Genomic DNA, 11,373 nt, shown 5'->3' with positions numbered 1-11,373 from the left:
AGGCATGCTCGCCGGGGGCGGAGCTTTGGCGAGGACTGATACCAAAATGCATGAAATATTAGGGAGATATCGTTTAATATTTTCCGGGGAGGGACTAAATTCAAAACTCACTACAAAGACATTTACTAATTTGACCTTTAACCCGATTATTAATTGTGAAGTATTGTCATTAAATTCCTTCATTTAATTATGGAACCTATTAATTATTTGACTATATATAATTATTACTATTAATTACAATAAGTATTATTCAAATTAAAGATAAAGGTTTTCATTTACGATGGATATCCTCCATTTCAGAAAAATTGTTGTTTAAAATTGTATTATCATAGAATTAAAATTCAAAGTTTAAAGCAATTTCAAATCATTTAATTGTTTCAATGAGTGTCAATTTTTTTTTTGAAAAGTAAAGGATTACATATCGATATTCACAAAAAGGCCTTAAGGACAAACCCCTTAGGGACATGGCCGGTCCCGACGTTTTGGAGGCCCTGGGCAAATAATAAAAATAGACCCCTAATAATTTTAACGCTCGAAATTTCATCAGAACCATTATGTTGGTTCATTTGGCAACTGGCCTCTTACAACCCGCCTAGGGGTCGCGTGTTCGAATTCAAGCAACGCAACCTTTTGCTTTAATTTTTGAATTCTTTCAATTCAAATTAATTAACAAATAACATGTCAAAAGCCAAAAGGTGGGATTCGAACCCGGTACATAAAAGGAAGATACACAGTTACTAACCACTAGACCAGCTCAAGTCATTAATAACATCGTGAATATTAATTATTATAACTAAATTTTATTTTAGGGGATAGTTTAATGTGATTTTTTTTTGGGCCCCTTCTTTTTGGAGTCCCTGGGTTGTGGGCCTGCTTGCACAAGCCCAGGGCCGGCCCTGCTTAGGGAAACCCCAATAAAAACGAGGCAACTTATTTTAAAAAAATCCATATTACTCTTTGTGTAACAACCTTAAACAACAACTTTTTCTGAAATCATAAATGGAAATCTTTATATTTGAATTTGAATAATATTTATTGAAATTAATAGTAATAATTATATATAGTCAAGTAATTAATAGGTTCCATAATAAATGAAGGAATTTAATGACAATACTTCATAATTAATAATTTATATAGAAATTATTAATTAATTGATTAATTTCTATAGAAATTATTAATTAATTAATTATTGCATTTAATAATTAATAAATGCAATAGAAATTATTAATTATGAAGTATTGTCATTAATTTCCTTCATTAATTATGGAAGCTATTAATTACTTGACTATGTATAATTATTACTACTAATTTCAATAAATATTTTTCAAATTCAAATATAAAGATTTCCATTTATGATCTAAGAAAATATTGTTGTTTAAGGTTGTGACACAAAGAATAATATGATTTTTTTAAATATGAAATATATTCAATATTAGATGAGAAAATGTGCAGGATAGACAACTCTCCTCAAAAAGATCAAACAATTGGCTTAACCAGAGAATAAACAACTCCAACAAAAAGTAATATGATAATACAATGTTAATAAAACACCCCTATTTAATTTTACTAGTAACATGTGCAACTATTAAATTCAACTTCGGATAGAGATTAATGTTTTTTTTTGTAAGCCAATAACTATATTGAAGAGAAGTACAAGAAGTACTTCAACCCAATACAAAGAGAAAATAGAAAAGAAAATTACAACTCAAAAAAGCAAGATAGAGATGATTGTACTCCCTCCGTTTCAGAATAAGTGTCCGCTTAGAGAAGATGCACACATATTAAGAAGTGCAATAAATATTGTTAACTGTTAAAAATATATTATTTGTTTTCCTAGTTTCCCCCTTAAGGTGTATTTCTATCTCTTCTCATTTATTGTTTTCATAGGGGAATTATATGGAAAACATCAATTATTGCAACCTTGAAATTGTAAGTGGACAATTATTTTGAAACAAATATTCTTGCTCTAAGTGGACACTTATATTGAAACGGAGGGAGTAGTTAATAGAGAAAAGTTGTGGTTGGTTAATACGAAAGTTGATATATGAGAGAAAATTTATTAAATGATGGTATAGATGAAAAAAATTAGAAACAAATGCATTGGTTTTCTAAAACAACAAACTTTTTAGAAAAATAGGAGTGGCTAAAGCAACAATCTTTATGGAACGAAGGGAGTATCATATCTTGCGATTGAGGTGAACTGAACAACGACAGAATATGTTATAAATAAGAAATCAATGAAATTTTACTTCAAATATGGACTAGGCGAGCCCCCTCAAAGAAAATAGGGGACCCGCATAGGAAGCCCCTCAACATGGTAAGGGGCTCGCCCAGGATTATGCACATCCTAGCGCACTACTCATATCACTTACACTAGGGGTGGAAATATGCCAGATTGTTTGTAGGGGCCTATGGCCTAGCCTACCACAAGCCTAGGTCAGGCCAAATTGGTAAGTAGGCAAGGCTTAAGCTTTTAGAAAAGCCTATTTAGTTAAAAATGTCATACTCAGGCCATTCAACGAGCGTTGTAAGCCTTATAGGCTAGCCTATTTAAGTAAATATAATTAGTGTTTTTCTGGTACTTTTTTTTATAAGCATTTTTCTGGTACATTGTAAATATGATTAGCATAAATATATTTTACCATTTATGATGTCTATATATTAGAAATTTATCATAATATCTTGATATTATATACTTATTGACATTTTTATATATTTAAGAAAATCAACTAATATAATGATTCAAAGTTATAAGTCTATTTAAAAATAAACATATGACGTATTTAAATACCTTAAAATTAAGTGCGATTTTAAATTGGCTCTCCGTCTCTAAGAAACCAACAAAATCTTGTTTTGTTTCATCTCTAGTAGCATATAATATTATAAGTCTGATTGTTGAAAAATTTATTTTAGTATAATCTAATCTGTTAGCTTATAAGTTACGAAGTATTGTCATTAAATTCCTTCATTTAATTATGAAACCTATTAATTATATGACTATATATAATTATTACTATTAATTTCAATAAGTATTATTCAAATCAAAATCAAAGATAAAAAATTTCATTTATGATTGATAAACTCTTACTTCCTCTGTTTCAGAAAAGTTGTTGTTTAAAATTGTATTGTCATAGAAATTAAAATTCAAAATGTAAAAAAATTTTAAATCATTTAATTGTTTCAATGAGTGACAAAATTTGAATTAAATGCAATGAAATAAAATTAAAGAAATTATTAATTATGAAGTATTGCTATTAAATTCCTTCATAATGGAACCTATTAATTAGTTGAATATATATAATTATTACTATTAATTTCAATAAATATTATTCAAATTCAAATATAAATATTTTCATTTATGATACTAGAAAATTTATTGTTTAAGGTTATGACACAAAGAGTAATATGATTTTTTTTAGAAAGAGGAAATATATTTAATATATGATGAGGAAATATGCAAGATACATAATACTCCTTAAAGAGATAAAAATTTTGGCATAGATAGAGAATAAACAACCCCAACAAAGAGTAATGTGATAATTATTGATAGTACAATGCTAATAAAAACCCCTATTTAAATTTATTAGTAACATGTGCAACTATTAAATTCAACTTCAAATAGAGGTGAATGTAGTTAATAGAGAAAAGTTGTGGTTGGTTAATACGAAAGCTAATAAGTGAGATACAATTTATTAAATGAGAGTATAGATGAAAAAAAATAGAAACAAATGCATTGGTTTTCTAAAACAACAAAAATTGGACAAATATGAGTGGTTAAAGCTATCTTCTTTCTGGAACGAAGGGAGTATCATATCTTGCGATTGAGGTGAGCTGAATATTGACATAATATGTTATAAATAATGATAAATCAATGAAGTCTGACAGTTAAGCGTTAAGACTTCGAAAGTTACCGCCTAGGGCCTAGGGCGGAGACTACGTTTGTATGGACTTATGGGCTGAGAAAATATAAGGCCCAAGAAGTTCACTAGGGATAGACTATGGCTTCTTGTATATTCTACAAAAGGGAAAGTTTGTATCATGAGAAAAGACTTTTTGACCATTTATGCATTAGGCGGCTAGGCTATTACAATACTATACTTCCACTAGGGAGGTCTTAGATCATGCTCATTGTTCTCTATATGTGAGCATATTTCAAATTTAGTAAATATATTTTGACAAGACATTAATTGCAATTTAGTTAACCTTGAATATTTAAAGACAAATTGTTCTTGAAATGAACACTCAAAGGAGGGGTAGTCCCCAAAGACTCAAGAAATCTCACACATGGCAATAGTCTAATGGTTTATTATTGACAAATGAGAAAAAAGCCCCTTACAATGTACACCCCGTCCCCGTTTATAGAGGTTCTGTGGGCTTTTAAATTTATCTCAAATGGGTCTGTTGGGCCGTGCTATATTAGGCCCAACTCCCTTACAGGTGTCCCTCGCCAACGGCGATTACCCTAGAGGAATAAAAAGCTTGTAGCCTCCCAAGGCTTGTACCCTGGTGGAGTACCCTCCTTGGGCGAGCCCCCGTTCGGTGTGAGAACTCGCCCAGCCCACAAGATACCGGGCTCGAAGCATGAAAGCGCAGCGTGTATTCTAAAACGCCTTTGATCACCACCTTACATTAAACTCAATCGCCATATCCCCACAAACTTCAATCCCTTACCGACCGGGCCAATGCCCCCTACCCGGTCCACAAGTCCACAAGACACCGAGCTCGAAGCATGAGAGCGCAGCGTGTCTTTCACAATGTCTTATGGCGTCTGACTTTGGCAGATCGTCATTCGTAACTTGCCACTCGATGCTGCTCCCTCCATTAGCCGTCTCCGTCAGCACGAGGTCTATTTCCGAGTTCAAAACTTCACTTACCCTTTCCCTAACAAAGATGCCACCCACCTATTTCTGGTTAATCACAAATCTTCAAGTATTGCATCACGATTAACGCGACTGACTTCATTAAATCCCGCCGGAAAATCCACAACGATTTGATTTTTTATTTTTGAAGCGGTGGTGGAGGTTGATCGCGGTTACCAGGATCTGGAACGTGCAGATTCGGTTCCCATTGTTCCACACCGTGTTGCACTCTCTCCTCCAACACCGGCTGCTGAAAACGCCTCGGAGGTGAGATACGCCTCCGCTCCGGTGAATCTCGTCGCCTTCGTCGACGAGTTTCTATCACCACATAGGAATCTCGAATTCACTAGATTACGCAACCAATCCACGTGATCTGAAAATCAAGAACTTATTGTTCCTCATAGACGGTGCCAAAATGTTCTTGAAATGAACACTCAAAGGAGGGGTAGACCCCGAAGACTCAAGAAATCTCACACATGCCAATAGTCTAATGGTCTATTATTGACAAATGAGAAAAAAGTCTAATAAATTATAATGTTCTATGGTTTTGAGGTTGTTGGGGACCTACGGTTTGGACTTTTCTTTAATGGGGATCTCTTGGTGCAACCTGATTTTCATAGTTACCTTGGGGTGCTGACGAGGGCTAGGAGGGATTTTCTTTTAGGGGAAATTTTGGGGGTTGTCTTACATTGTTTCAAGGCGGGAGGAACGACGAAGAGGGAAGTCTGATAGTTAAGCGTTTAGACTTAGAAAGGAACCACCTAGGGCGAAGACTACTCCTGCATCGACTTATGGGCCGAGAAAATATTAGGCCCAAGAAGTCCACTAAGGATAGACTAGGGCTTCTTATATCAATGCAGGACCAAGGCCAAAGCCACCCAATTAAGGGTTTTAGGCCCCAAAAAATAAATTTATTTACTAAGTAAATATGGCCCCCAATTTTTTTTTTACTAAGTAAAAAAGGCCCCCAAAATTAAAATTAATAAAATCTTATCTTAGATCAATTATGTCTCAACAAAGATTAAATGGATGAGCTTTACTATCAATTGAAAAAGACATGTTAAATCAAATTTATTGTGTTAATTTTACCCAAAAAAAATTATTATGATAATTTAATAAATTATTTTTATCTCAAAAAGCTTGAAAAATAAATTTTAATTAAAAATTATTTTTATGTAAAAAGTTTAATAAAGAAACATTTTTTTAGGTAAAAAAGTTTCACTTTAAAATTTGTTTTAGGATTCATTTAGTGTTGGACCGGCCCTGTCTTGTATATCCTACAAAAGAGAAAGTTTGTATACTGAGAATTAGACGGCTAGGCCATTATAATATTATATTTCCGCTAGGGTTTTGGGTTTAGATCATCCTCACTGTTCTCTATATGTGAGCATATTTCAAATTTAGTAAATACATTTTTTTGAACGATTAGTAAATACATTTTGACAAGACACTAATTGCAATTAAGTTAACCTTAAATATTTAAAGACAAACGTTGACTAGAATCTTAAGAACACTGATTGAGAAATTAAGTAAGTAAATCTTACTAACGGGTGGATGGTTCAAGTGATACATGCTTGATTCCCCTTAAGTAAAGTCTCAGGTTCGAGTCTTGTGGATGAAAAAATCACCCGCTGTGAGAGTTAGCACCACCATGATGTGGATGCTCTCGACTCGAACAGAATTGCCTCCAAAGAAGGACACATATCTTAAACCTGAAAATAAATCTTTATTAACAATGTAACTATTTATTATTATCAATTCATTAACAATAATATTTTTCAATTTCATTACTCAATTAGTTAATGAATAGTTGATGAAGTAAACTGTATTTATTGTATTCATAAACTAAGAGAGTGTAATCATCGATTTGTGGAGTTCTTATCTAAGCAATGACGTAATAGAGAGGTATATTTATGAGCTTTCTATGGTCCTAATGAATTGGCCCAATGAAGTATTATATTTTTCAATAAATGTTTTTATAGAGCCGTAAGACTAATCTCTCACCCCACGATCAGCGCACTAAGTGGTTGGGGGTGGCCAACGAATTTTCCCTTTCACAAGAGTTGATATTTGAACCCCCAACCACTTTCTTAAGGGACGAAGTGTAGAACCACTATGTCAACCCACTTAATTAGTAGGATGCATATTCAAACTTAATATTATACATTTATTACTCATTGTGTTTTAGTATCTTTCTCATCTATAAAAGGAGCATAGTGAAAGTGGCTAAACCACTCCCATATTTCTTTCATAATTCTGGGTCCTGAACCATCACTTCACCATGGTTGATAACTCTTTAGACTTCAACCGACCTAGTGCTAAGAAAGAAAATATTCCTTGTAGATTGTGCAGTCAAGTTTTCCCCACTGTCCAGTCATTCATAACCCATCTTGAGTCTCACATGGCTCAAGATAAAAATGCTATTATTAAGCTTAGTCATGGAAACCCTCTGTTGAAACCCAATTTTCCCATACAGGAAACCAGAAACAACATGGCTTTTGAAGCACCACCACCATCACCTATGGTGTTGCCTCAGCCGATAACATGTCAATTTCCTTATGCTAACAACATGCAAACTGTTGGAATTGGTAACTATGTTGCTGGATTGATGGAGGTATCGCCAATTGACGGAACAAGACCATATATTGACATGCTGGACAAACCCATCCATTATAGCAATGTGTCTAGCGTGAATGGTGACATGTTGAATTTGGCATTAAACCTCTAGAGCTTTATATTGTTACTAGTGTCATGCGCTAATTATGAAAATTGTTCACTAAAACAATCATTTCCTTTGTGTTTTATCTTAAAAAGATAGTTGCATGTTTCAATTAAGAAGTAAAGTAAAGAAACTTAATGTGTTGTCATTTTTCATTATTCTATTTTATAATTTTGCGTACTTATTCTCATAATGTTATACGACGCACTAATACATATTAGGTGACAACACCAAAATATTCAAAGGATTTATGATGAGAAATGATATTTCCTCTGAGTATATGTCTTAAACATCCTTCGACCCTCCTGATTTTAACATGTTGTCACTGTTGTATTGTGGAGTATTAATTAATATTAACTTTTTAACTTTCAATCAATTGTTCGGAGGATCTTTCAGAGGATATTGAAAAGCTCCATAAGGTGAGGGGTTAGATCCTCTCTAGCACAATAGTTACTTTTTCTACACAAGTAACATCAGAAGGCGAGATTTGGATCATGTACAAAACTTTTCTCTGCATAAACTATCATGCAAGATCTAAACCATTAATTTTTATATCTAATGGCTGAGAAAAAAATTGATAATTTAACTAGTTCAATATTTAATTGATTTACATAAGTAATTGTTGCAGAGGCTGCACAGGCCGGAGGTGATCCAATCCGTGAAGGTGTGAGGCTGTGTGGCAGGGACAAATAGTTAATGAGTAATCAATGGTCAGTTAATTGTCATGAGAAATTTGAGAACCGCTCTTTGACTTTAATGATTTTTCTATTTCTTATGCCCATGGTTTCTAACTTGTTTATTCGGTTTTCGAAAATCAATTCAATCGTGGCAATTTTTTTGCTCTTCGGTCATCGGGTTTCCCCTTCATTATCCTGATTTAGTGAGATTTCCGAGACGTGGAGGCATGTAGGCTTCTATGGGTTTGAGGTTGTTGGGACATCTAGTTTGGACTTTTCTTTAATGGGGATCTCTTGGTGCAGCCTGATTTTCATAGTTATCTTGGGGTGCTGACTAGGGCTAGGAGGGATTTTCTTTTAGGGTAAATTTTGGGGATTGTCTTACATTTTCGTGATGAAGTTTCTATTAGCGGGCTTGGGGAGCTGATTATTTTCATATCTAATGAATGAGAAAAAGTAATAACTTAATTGGTTCAATATTGAATTAATTTACACAAGCAATTGCTTTTCAAGAGATCGGAGGTGATCCAATCCCAAAACGTGTAGGGTTGTGTGGTAGAGACGATTCAAGGTTTTAATGACTAATCAACGACCAATTAATTCTCATGGGGAATTTGAGAGTCATAATTTTCGGTTTCTGATGCCCACGATTTCTAGCTTGTTTATTGGTTTTTATAAATCATTTGTGGCAATTTGTTTGTTCGTCGCTTATGGAACTTTTCACTTCATTATCTGGTCTTAGTGAGATTTGTGCGACGTAGAGTTTATGTGGGCTTGCTTTAATGGGGACATGTTGGTGCAAACTGATTTTCATAGCTACCTTTGGGTGACAGCAAGGGCTAAGAGAGATTTTCATTTAGGGAAAAATTTGAGGTTTTGTTTTACATTGTCCTAATGAAGTTTCTATTTTACATGCTTTCAGAGCACATGATTTCCCATTGATCTCAATAAGGATAATCTTTCAAAGTGGTGTTGGTTGTCTGACTTTGTGTACCTTCAATTTCTTGTTTGTGGTATTTTTTTGGGTCGTTTTGGCTCGGGTTTTGTTGCACACTTTTAAGTGATTTGGAGGTTTTGATATTTTATGCATTGGTGTTGTGGGCGTTTTCAGGTTTTATTATTGTGTTTTAGGTTTTTTTGCGAGGTGGTTTTTGACTCAATACCTATTTAGCTTGTTGGTGCCTCCTTTGTTTCTATTTTTTCTCTTGAGGCTTTTTGTTCTCAAGTATTTATATTTATATTAAGTTTTGCTTTCGAAAAAAAAATAACGCTCTCACATACACCAATTTTTCCCTCTATCTCTCTTTTTATCACGTCACATTCATCACTTAACTCTCTTAGTCAGGTACCTATTCTCTCATTAATATTTTAGTGTGTTAGACACGTAAAAAGTGTCTACCAAACATTATTTATACGAATTTCACTTATACTAGTGTTTTTTACCCGCGCGTTGCACGGGGAATTTGTTTATTGTATTTGATACATCGATTAATATTTTAAATTATAAAATATTTAAGATGCTAAGAATGTAAGAACAATCATAATAAAAATGTAGATATTTAAAGAACACAAATTCAGACACTCAATTTTAGTGTTTTGTAAGCATACACTTCATTAACTAATATAAAGATTTTGAAAAACACATAAGTTAATAAGCCAAAAGCTTTAAGTTTTGCATATGTGAGGTATAACTGAATTTTGTTTATGAAGATGTATACTCGTGTTGCATAAAGGGTAATGTCAATTCAATGGATGTGTTGTAAGCAATTTCAAACAGACAGCTTGAAGGTCATCCTTGAGAAGGATCTGTGTGGACATAGCAATTTCAAAAATTCTCACATCGAACCTGAATCAAAACACGTTTACTCTTTGTCAGTCAGGAAAAAGTTAAGTAAAAGTCAATCATTCAATCAAGAAGGCAGTCTCCATGGATTAAAGGTAGCATAAAGCAGCAGAAATAGAACAAAATATTGTCTATGAAAAGGGAACAAAGCAAGTTGTACGAATAGAGAAGATGGGGAAGAAGAATGTCCTAAAAATGCAGAGAAGCCAAAGACATATAAGGACTCTGTTGAATATTTGTTAAGATTTAGTTTATTATTAATCTAACAAAGAGATAAAAAGAAACTAAATCTATCTAAACCTATCTCTATTTAACTATTTAAGTAGATACTAATCTGAAATAGAGAAGCAAATCTAAACTATATTTCAATGAGATAAGACTAATAATAAACTAATCTAACAAATAACAATAAAAACATAACAAAATCTTTAAAAAATATTTTTTTATGTAGATACTAATCTAAAATAGAAAAACAAATCTAAACTATATCTCAATGAGATAAGACTAATAATAAACTAATCTAACAAATAACAATAAAAACAAAACAAAATCTTAAAAAAATATTTTTTTTTTTATCTCTATTTAACTATTTAAGTAGATACTAATCTAAAATAGAGAAACAAATCTAAACTATATCTCAATAAGATAAGACTAATAATAAACTAATCTAACAAATAACAGTAAAAACAAAACAAAATCCTTAAATAATATTTTTTTATATATGATTTTTTTTCACGGATTTGTTTTTCTTTTATTTATTATAAAAATGTACATATATGCTTTTTTTAATATTTTTAATTTCAAATGAGAATTAATCTGTGAGTGACACCTTATCAAATTGGCTGAGAATTAATCTGGGAGCGACACATCATTAAATTGGCATGAGAATTAATCTGGGAGCGACACCTCATCGAATTGACCTGATGAGAGTTCTTCTTTTCTAATATATATTGATATTGATTGATATTGATTAAAACTATATATATCTGAATTATTAATATCTATCGTAACGTATTATTTGTTTACCAAATAATATTATTTAATTGTGCTTAACTAATAATTTTGTTCATAAATTGATGAATATTTTCTTTTAAATTAGAAAGAGCTCTAGATCTTTACATATGTTGTGTGGGTCTCCAATAAGTGAGCCCACAATCATATGTGTTAAAAGAAATAGAAAAGAAAAAGAATGGAGCTTATGGGCCGTAGCCCATGTCTTGGTTCAAAGGGTTTATACCCTTGTTAATCCCTTGGTCGGTGCTTCTGTCACGTGAA

Source organism: Lotus japonicus, chromosome 5 (assembly GCF_012489685.1).
Source record: "Lotus japonicus ecotype B-129 chromosome 5, LjGifu_v1.2".
Classification (NCBI taxonomy): Eukaryota; Viridiplantae; Streptophyta; class Magnoliopsida; order Fabales; family Fabaceae; genus Lotus; species Lotus japonicus.
This window is presented reverse-complemented; position numbering follows the sequence as displayed.